Here is a 10,829-nt window from a genome sequence, read left to right as displayed (position 1 = left end):
AAAAAGCAACTACTAGGCTTGAAATATTTTGCATTAACTTGTATTTTTGTATATTGATACAAAGTTGAGATTATTTTTGTTAGAACTAACTGTATATACATTTCTAATCATATGCATGGCATGGTACATATGCAAGACATTTAACAATGTAATGCAAATTTCTAGCCTTTGCAAGTTATTATTGCTAACTACGTAGTTATGATAATAGGAGATGTAGGTTAGCAATTAGTCACCTGTTACAATTGAACTTGTAATCCTATATGGTATCTTTTCAAGGTCAAACAGATCGATTTTAGATAGATATGTTGTCAACAAGTACTTCAGAGATCTACAGAATATGACATTTAATATGTTTTATTAACATAGGTTATTTTCTTTTTGACAGTGAGACACATCTGCTCCTGGAAGATCTAATCTTTTTTATAGAAGATGATAGGAATCAAAAATATTCCACTTTTTTTGTGACAAAGGTTAACCACTGGATTAGACAGTGTCTTGCCTCAACAGCCGAAAGTATGCTGTACAAATTGAACACAGAGGACACAAAAGAAAGTACCGCTGAACTCTGCCAAGACAAGGTAGGACAGCTCTTAGAATATTCTGCTTCACAGAAAGAGTCTATTAGATATGCTAGGCCTATAGGGCTCGATGTGTGCAACAACACCGAAGAAGAATCTTTGGTGACTGTCCAGGCAGCCAGATGTTTCTGTCATTTCTCACGTTTTTTGGAAATTGCCTGTTTGCACTTCCTGCTTATTAATGTAATGTTATTTCCTTCTGGATCTCTGATGGAGTTGAAAACTTTATAGTTATAGTTTTCTTTGTTACCAGATTCAGAAAAAAAATCGCTTAAAAAATGTAAAGTGCATATAATGTTGAGAGAAATAAAAGGATAGTTTTGGTAATGTAAGTTATGTTAGAAAGGGAATTAGGGACAACTTTTGGACTCACCAAGGTAGGACAGATATGGAGTACTTTCTCTGGATTTGTCACTTGTTAAGTGACTAGACATTGTTGATGTCAGGGCTGTGTTTGTGAACAGATGTCATTTAAATTTGACTTTGTTATAAAATATCTTACTCTCTCCATCTATGGTGATTGAAAGTTTTGCTGGTGTAGTCTGGGGTGGCATCTGTGGGGTTTTTTTATAGTTTGCAGCACATTGGTGAGGACCTTCTGGATGTTAGAGTCTCTGTTGAAAAGTCAGGTGTAAATCTGATAGGTCTGCCTTCGTATGTTTTTTCTGGTTATAAAAGGTTATTTACTTTAAAAAAAACAGTGCACAGATATTACCTGAATACCCTTTCACTCAGCACAGACTAGACACAGACCAAACACAAATCTGATCTTTAGAAACCAAGTCTATTTTTACAACTGAAAGGAGACCCTGGAAGGGAACAAGTGTGAGGTGATACAACTTACCTGGGCTGTTCCTGCACAAAAGACTCACTTCAAGCAAAGCTTTCTGCTGTAACCTTGCCCTCACAGTAGCCCACCAGATGATCACCAAAGCATTCTAGAGCAGACACAAGTCACATGACTTCAATCTGACCAATGAGAGCTTCCCAATTGGCTACCAAATCTGATTGGCTCAGTACTGTATATGTCACCAATCAGGCCACAGATCTGGATGCAAAATGTAAATTGGTTTGCTAAGAGACAGTTGGTGCCAGTCCTGGGAGGTTGAAGGCAGAGCTTTCACTTCAAGGACACCAGTGACAGACACAGTGCTCACAGACAGTACCCGAAGCCTGGAATTTGGAGGAGTTTCTGATCTACTCAAACAATACCAGGTACACACTGAGTGGCTGCTGTCTTCCAAGACTGTTTTGCTTTCATGGGACCCAAAATATTCTCTTTGTTTGTAAAAACCACTTTTGAGTAGGGATTAGGATACATGGTTCATGTTCCTACTGGCTGAGCAATCAGGAGACCAAGCCTGGATTATGAGCTACCTAGGATTTGTATATCCATCTCTCATCTAGAGTCTGTGCTGGCATAGACACTGGACAGTTCCAGGGAAACTGCTGTCCTCCTCTGCCGTATCCTCAGTGTCCTGTCTTGTATTCCCTTGGAATTTACATTTTGAGACTGTCACATCACACATGACAAAGTCATCTTTTTTTGCAACTGTTTTCTGGAAAATGAGTATAGTTCATTATTGGAGCTATGGGCTTTATACCTTGTATCATCTTCATATGTTATATTTGTCAAATTTATATTAGAATTATCTTTCTGTTCCTCAGTAATGAACTCAGCTTAATCATGGACATGACCTTCTTTATGTGTTGTTGAACTTGATGGAAAATTTGGATTACTTTCAAAAAAAATTGTCAAATCTTGGTACATAAAGTATTGGTTCATAATATCTGCTTATATTACATTTAGGGTTATTGTGTCCTATTTATCTATTTTGCTGTGTTATTTATCTGTCCACAAAACTCATATAGAAGTCAGAGGAAACTTGTGGTTGGAAGTCAGTGCTGTTTTTTTTATCATGCAGTGTCAAGAGGGAAAACTCATGTCACCGTGTCTGATAGTATGTGCCTGTATGCTATTTAGAACATGTTGGAAAGTGTTTTTTTCTTCTCCATTATTGAATATTGGATATTAGTCTCAATTTTTTAAACATCATGTAGAATCCATACATGAATTTATTCATACTAGTGTTTCATTTTTTGACATTTCATAATTAAAAGTCTTTTATACAATGTACTTCAATCATTTTCCTCATTACTCAATTTCTCCAAGAACCTTCTAATCTCACATCCTGTATATCATTATGGCCTCCCTCTCTTTCTATAAAAAAGAAAAATCAAAATATGTAATTAAGACCTGTAAAATACGCACAAAAATTAGCCCAAAAGTCAGCCACATTTTTTAATTGAGTTAATTCTGTGATTGCCAATGATTTCAGGGCATGGATCCCACCAATAGGAGTCATTAAAATAACCAGTGAGAATCTATTAGAGGACACTGATTCTTCCTATGCCATCAGGAAACAATCATAGATGTGGCCTTGGTTCGGGATTTAACCCAGTTTCCACTTCCTCTTTCAAATGACAGAACCAAATCCCACTTGACCCTTTGTATGCTTCTGTGTACTTCTACAGTCTCTGCAAGCTCATGTGTTCATGGGCCCTGTTGTACCTGGAATATACTACTTCTTATATAACCCCTCAGACACACATGCTAGACTCTGATGTCAGGTTCTGCTACAGTTTCCATTTCCCTAAAACAAAACTTTACACACAAGACTAGGCTCACACACTGTCCTGCAGAGTCTCCCACCCTACAGACACAGCCACCTAAAGTATGGTTGGGTGTCAGGTACTTCTCAGAATCTCCTCTTCCATAGCCACTAACACAAATACACACATGGGTGGTGATAGATCACATGATGTGTTTACTCCCTAATAATTAAAACACATAAAGACACACACACACTAGAGTGCATGCATACATGCCTCACACACACATGCATGAATGCCATAGTATGTATCAGATTCTGTATGTTATCGCCTCACAGACAAAGCTTACATAAACATAAATTGTAATTATGTAAATTATGTAAGTCTTTCTATGTATCTCCTCCCCTATACTGAAAGTCACCTATGGCTAAGTAACAACTCCTCAAGAGTATCATTGAATAAAAACCAAACCCATGGTATTAAGCCCTGAAAATATACACAGGGATAGGTGCCATGGCCTCTCTGTTTCTCCCTGTCCTACAAAGTCCCACATGTAAGAACTCAATATATCTCTTTTTCTGTACATATTTGTGTGCATAATTTGTCTATTCAGATTTGGCAACTCAGCAGTCCCTGACAACTATTTGTGTACATGTGTGTATATTTATCTACAGGGCAAGATATGGCTAATTGACTGTCATTCCTTGAAGGCATAAGTCATAAACAATCCCACACAGTTTGGAATTATGTTTAATAGGGTGGTATTTATTTAAAGGGGAAAAAACGTACAGATCACCGTCCCAGACAACAACCCTCTGCGCAATCAGGAAGAAGTCTAGTGGCCGGAACCGGAGCAGGAAGCAAAAAATAGCGAGAAGGGAAGTAGCCGCTTTTTTAAAGGGAGAGAGACCACGCCCCAATGGGCTGGTATCTCAGCGGCTATTGGCTGGAGGAGCGGAAGGCCCTCCGCAACAATTCCTATCCATGTATATGTCCATGTGACTTTGCCTATGTAGGGGAAAAAGTTAGGAACTGACAACATGTGCCCATACATCACTGTAGTTCACATACAATGGAATGTATTCAGACTCTCTTATGCTCAACATTCAGTGTTAGATAAAAGAACATTCTACACATACATAAATACACACTTTGAGACACTCATATATTCATTCACACACAATTACACAGTCACACAGGCATGCAGTCATAAACACACAAGAGTAGGTGCCAGGTCCTGCTAAGTATCTATTCCTTTATATCAAAAGCTCCACACATATGGCTAGGATTCTTGTCTGGCTCGGTACTAAGATTTCTATAGTAACAGCTGCACATTCACACTCACTCACACACACACATATACACACACATACACTACTAGGCAACATGTCCAAAGGACCCATAGTACTTCAAAAAACTGTCAGAAATCCAAGAAATAAATTCCTATTGTCAAAGGTGTCATACATGTCTATGTGTCAGTTCATCCTTAATAACACCTCTGCTCAAGCAAAGGTACACAAACAAATGCATAGCTAGGGGTTACATTATACTGGGTAGACCCTTTGCTACAGAAAATGCCATACTTATACCCAGGGATGGTGTTAGGTCATCTTAGGTGTCCACAGTTTGTCAACAAACACCGATGAAGACATATGTTGCGTGAGGTCCTTCTGCTCCTCCAGCCTATAGCCTCTGAGATACCAGCCCATTGGGGCGTGGTTTCTCTCCCTTTAAAAAAGCGGCTACTAGCCGGGCGGTGGTAGCGCATGCCTTTAATCCCAGCACTTCAGAGGCAGAGACAGGCGGATCTCTGTGAGTTCGAGACCAGCCTGGTCTACAGAGCTAGTTCCAGGACAGGCTCCAAAGCCACAGGGAAACCCTGTCTCGAAAAACCAAAAAAAAAAAAAAAAAAAAAAAAAAAAAACAGCGGCTACTTCCCTTCTCGCCCCTTTTTGCTTCCTGCTCCTTTTCCGGCGACTAGACTCCTTCCTGATTGTGCAGAGGGCTGTTGTCTGAAACGGATATCTGTAAGTTTTTTTCGCCTTTAAATAAATATCACCCTATTAATCATAATTCCAAACTGGTGTGGCATTGTTTGAGACTTAAGCCTTCAGACATACACACACACACACACACATACACACACTAGTATATGCTATATCAGTTCCTGACTTTTCGTATCCAGAGCATACACAACATGCATACACATATTGCAAAGGGCAAATCGTTTGTTCCCAGATGCTTAGCTGCAAAATAACCACATAGTAACTGTATTGATTAAAACACTACTTGGCCCATTAGCTATAGCTTCTTATTGGCTAACACTTATATCTTAATTTAACCCATCTCCATTAATCTGTGCATCATCATGAGGTCATGGCCTGCCAGCAAAATATCAGCACTCTATTTCCAGTGGTGGCTCCATGACTTCTCCTGACTCTGCCTTCTTACTCCCAGAATTCAGTCCAGTTTTCTCCACCTACCAAAGTTCTGCCCTATCAACAGGCCAAGGCAAGTTCTTTATTCATTAATGGTAATCACACACACACACACACACACACACACACACACACACACTAGTATATGCTATATCAGTTCCTGACATTTTACTACTCAGAGGCAAAACCTCACACAAAACCTGGAAAGAAATCAGATTCAGATAGTTATAGCCTACCCTACACAAACATACCCAGAGAGAGAGAGAGAGAGAGAGAGAGAGAGAGAGAGAGAGAGAGAGGTAGAAACAAAAGAACATGAGACCAGAAGATAGGAAGATAGGTATCAGGTTCAATATGTATTCCTCCCCCATAGTCACACTATATCCTGGTGCCAGGTTCTGATACATTTCCCATTCCTTACAACCAAAGCCTTACAAAGTCTAGGTGTCATTTTTATACAATGTCTCCCCACCCTTACAACCACAACCCACTATGCATGGTTTGGTGTGATATACTGCACAGAATCCTCTTCTATCGCCACACATGAGTAGTGATAGGTCATTTAGGGTATACCCTGCCTAACAAGTAAATCACCCATAAATACACACACACACACACACACACACACACACACACACACAGCACAATTACAACCAAAACATCACAAATATTGGCACTGCATATCTGTGTGTCTGGCTCTTCATGTCAATTCCTCTCTGTAGGTAAAAATTCACAAAATGTGACTACTATTTGAGTGGTCTACTTGGCACAATCTCACCCACAACTCACATCCCTACCACACAACTTGATGTGAAATATTATTAGGTATCCCTTCTCCTGTAGCCAAAGCCTTGTACACAAACATGGCTGTGTCAGGATCACCACATATTTCCTCTCAAGTATCCAAAGCTCCCAAACCACATGCAGTTATGTTTCCCCTACTGCTAAATATCCCTCCACTACAGCAAATGTCCCACTTACACATACAGATCAAATTATCCAGCCTTGCCAGACAGTGGTGGCGCACACCTTTAATCCCAGCACTAGGGAGGCAGAGGCAGGCGGATCTCTGTGAGTTCGAGTCCAGCCTGGTCTACAAAGGGAGTTCCAGGGCAGGCTCCAAAGCTACAGAAAAACCCTGTCTCGAAAAACCAAAAAAAGAAAAAAAGAAAAACAAATTATCCAGCCTTGCTAGGTAGCTCTTCACCTCCATGTTTTTACTCGCATCTGAAGAATGGAAGCTAAGAACAGTATATGTAAAGAACTTTCAGCATTTCTCTTTCTTGATCTGGACTCACTCACCCAACATAAACTCCTCCTAATCCATGCTTTTTCCTAGGAAGGTGGATCACTAACAAAGAGGGTTAATGTGCTGAGCATCTGAAAGTAGGCTTGTGACTTTGCAGTGGATGACTAGTTAAAGGACACATTTTCACTTCTAATATGGGAGATCCCAGTCCACTGTGAGAGACTCCACTCCTTCAAGACAGTCCTTAGTTGTATAACAAAGTTGAATAATCCCTAAAGAGCAAGGCAGTAGCCAAATTTGCTCTTTTCTGCCTCAGCTCCTGTTTGAGCTATGATAAAACTTCCCTGAGTGACAGACATTGATCAGAACATGTAAGCCAAATAAACTCTTTCTTCCCCACATTGTTTTCGTCATGATGTCAATCAGCAAGAGAACACATAGTAGGTCAGTATCCCAAGAGCATCCTCAATCTTAGGATCTTATTGCTGCCACCTCCTGAGTGTTGGGATGAAGGTATATACTACAGTACTAACTAGAATAGAACTTTGAAGATGAGATAGATACCATGGAGACAATAAATCAGTCTGTAGGCAAATAGAATTCTGATATCAGGATATTATTAAGGAAAGTGATCATAAAAAGGATTTACAAGAAGATGAACTTGAGAGATTTTAGAGAAAAGAACTAGTTACAGGTTACACAGGAATACTGAGGAAATGTACAAAATGTATCCAGGTTGAGGACTAGTTCACACAGTGTATGAAGCTGCGAATTTTAGGGGGCATATTCGATCTACTCGAGAAAATCCAGGTACAGCCTGATTGACTGCTCTCTTCCAGGACCATTTTGCTTTTATGGGACCCAAAATGTTATCTCTGTTTGTCAAAACCTCTTTCGAGTGGGGAATAGGCCACTCGACTTTTTTTCTACTTCCAGGCTAATCAGGAGCCCATGTCTGGTTTCTGAGCCACCTAGTACTCTGTTCATCACTCTTTTGTCTAGAGTCTGTGCTTGCTGTGAAATGCAGGCCTCTTCCCAGAACACTGTGGACCATTCTAGGTTGACTAAAGTCCTCTTCCATGTCCTCAGTGGCCTGTCTTATGTTCCCTCAAAATTTACATTTTGAGAGTCGCATGTCACACATAATAAAGTCATCTTTATTTGCAGCAGTTAGTTTTTGGGAAAATACTTAAATTTCATTATGGAAGCTATGGGCTTTTTAACCTCTATCTTCTTCATATGATTTATTTGTCAACTTTTTTGTTAGAATTGCCTCTCTGTTCTTGAGTAATGAACTCAGTTTGAACATGAACATGGCCTTCTTCATGCGTTATTGAACTTGCTGGAAAATTTGGATTTCTCTCAATAAGGATTGTACATAAACTGTTGATTTATATTTTCTGTTTATTATACATTTAAAGATATTTTGTTTTATTTATTTATTTTCATGTGTATATTAATCTTCTGTGCCACAGCGCACACACACACACACACACACACACACACACACACACACACATATGTAAGAGGAAAACTTGTGGGTCAAAGTCAGTGCTGGTTTTTTTTGATTCTGTGAGATAAAGGGAGGAAAGCTCAAGTCATCATGTCTGGTGTAGGCTCCTGCATGCTGTGTAGAACATATTGGAAAGGGTCTCTTTCCTTTCTCCTTATTGAATAATTGGATCAATATTAGTGTTAACTCTTTTTAAAAGTCGGGTAGACTCCATACAAGAATACATTCATGCTAGTTGTTCATTTTATTGACAGTTCATCATTGAAAATCTCATATACAATGTACTTTTATCATCTTTCCCATTACACAATTCCCCCTGAACCCTCCCTTCTTCCCCTCCCATCTAGCGTTATACTAGAGTCATACACTCTTTCTATTAAAAAAATCAAAAGATAAAATAAGCAATTGAGACCTATAAAAAGTTCCACCCACAAAGTAAAAGAACCCACAGTCTGCCACATTTTTATTGAGTTTATTTTATGTTTGTCAATGTTTCCCATACATAGTGCCACCAAGAGGAATGCTTAAGATACATAGTGAGAATCCATTGAAAGAGACTATTTCTTCCTTTGACAGCAGGAAATGATTACAGATGTGTCCTTGCTTGGGGATGGAACCCTATTTTCACTTACCTTTTTCAATGAGTGAACACCCATCTGACTTGAACCTGTATATGCTGTATGCATTGCTGCAGTCTCTGTGGGTTCATGTTCATCAGTTTCCTTGTTTTCTTGGAATCATCTATACCTCTGGCCCTTAGTATCTTTCTGCATCCTCTTCTGACTAGCTCCCTGAAACTTGAGGGAAAGTTTTCATGAAGCCTTCATACATGGACTGAGTATCACAAAACCTCACACTCCCTCTACATTGTTTGTGAATGTCTGTGTTAATTCCGTCTCCCACAAAAACAGGGTTCACTGTGTTTGTTGTTTGAGACATTGATCTCTTTGTGTAGTAGTCTGTCATCAAAAGTGATTTTGTTCACTGTATCCCTGTAGCAGAATAATAGTCACAGGTTTTCTCCTAGCCCATGACCTATCCACAGAGTTTCTTCTTCATGTGAGCAGTATCAGTAATGGTGTCTATCTCCTGGAGTGGCCTTAAATCCAATCAAAAGTGGCGGATTGCTGCCACAGTGCTTGTACCACTATTTCATCAGTCCATTGTGCAAGTGGGACCCTGTTGTCCTTAAGTTACAGCTGGGTTGTTGATGAATATCTTTCTCCTTCAGCAAAACACTGAGTACACTTCTGTATCATGAATATCAGTCAGTAGGGGTGAAGCTTCATGAATGTATGACAGCAATAGTACATGGCAATAAAGGTGCATATTAGCAATAGACTTGGCAGTAGAGGTGAGAATTGGGGCCCATTTTTGCTATGAAAATGATAGAACCCAATTTTGTCACTGGACCCAAATTTTTTTCTTGCAATTTTTAAATTGCAATTTAATTGAATATTGAACTATGATTCTCATTATTGATCTGTTTAGGTTTGGTATATTACACATATTTCAAAATTTGCCATTTCCTAATAGATAGGTTAGTCATTGATTCTTTTGTCTACTTAAGGTAACATTTTCCTCCTTCTTGATATCAGAGTTCGGTTTTAAGTTGATAGCATGTACACAGTCTTATAGAATCATATTATACTGGGTTTGATTGATATGCATGGGAGGCCTGCCTTTCCTGAGGAGAGATGGTGGTAAAGTAAATCTGGGAGAGAGAGGTGAGAGCATAGGGGTAGAGAGGGAAAACTAGGGTCAGAGGGAATATATGAGATAAGAGTTAGTATTTTACATGACTATTAAAAAAGAAAGATAAAAGTACTAGTAAACTTGAGGAATTTGAATTATCAGTGGGTTGACATTATTGACTCCTTAACAGCCTTTTTGTTTTATCTCTATGTAGAAAACAGAGAAACCTTGAGACATTGGCTTCAAACGTTTTATGTTAACAGGAAATATCATACCTGTTACACCTGCCCTTAAAGAACATGGGTACTTGGTGGGGAGGGGCAGTATAAAATAATGTAAATTGAATAATCATGTATAAAATTGTTAAAGAATATTAAAAGACAAAAAATTAAAATTTGAAACAAGTTGAAAATGGGCACATGGTTTAAATTATATCATTGATACCATAGATATCTGAAAAATATTTTATCAATAAGTTTGCATGAAAGCAAGTGGCTAACACAGAATGATATTCCACATTAAAGACCACTTTTCAGTATCATAAAGAATGATATCATCATATTCACCAAAGAATCTCAGAGAAAATATAAAATCTTATAACTGAAAACTAGACAAATTTGATGGCACAGACTGTTAAAGAATTATTGGTAATGGAAATATTTTTATAAGAAATTTCAATTCTTTACCTCAGCATAAAGAAGCATTTGTAAATTACATATCATAAATCATATGGTTCGCTCTGA

The sequence above is a fragment of the Microtus oregoni genome, unplaced genomic scaffold (genome assembly GCF_018167655.1).
Source record: "Microtus oregoni isolate MIOR12 unplaced genomic scaffold, Mior012 000045F_ref0000178, whole genome shotgun sequence".
In the NCBI taxonomy this organism is placed as follows: Eukaryota; Metazoa; Chordata; class Mammalia; order Rodentia; family Cricetidae; genus Microtus; species Microtus oregoni.
This window is presented reverse-complemented; position numbering follows the sequence as displayed.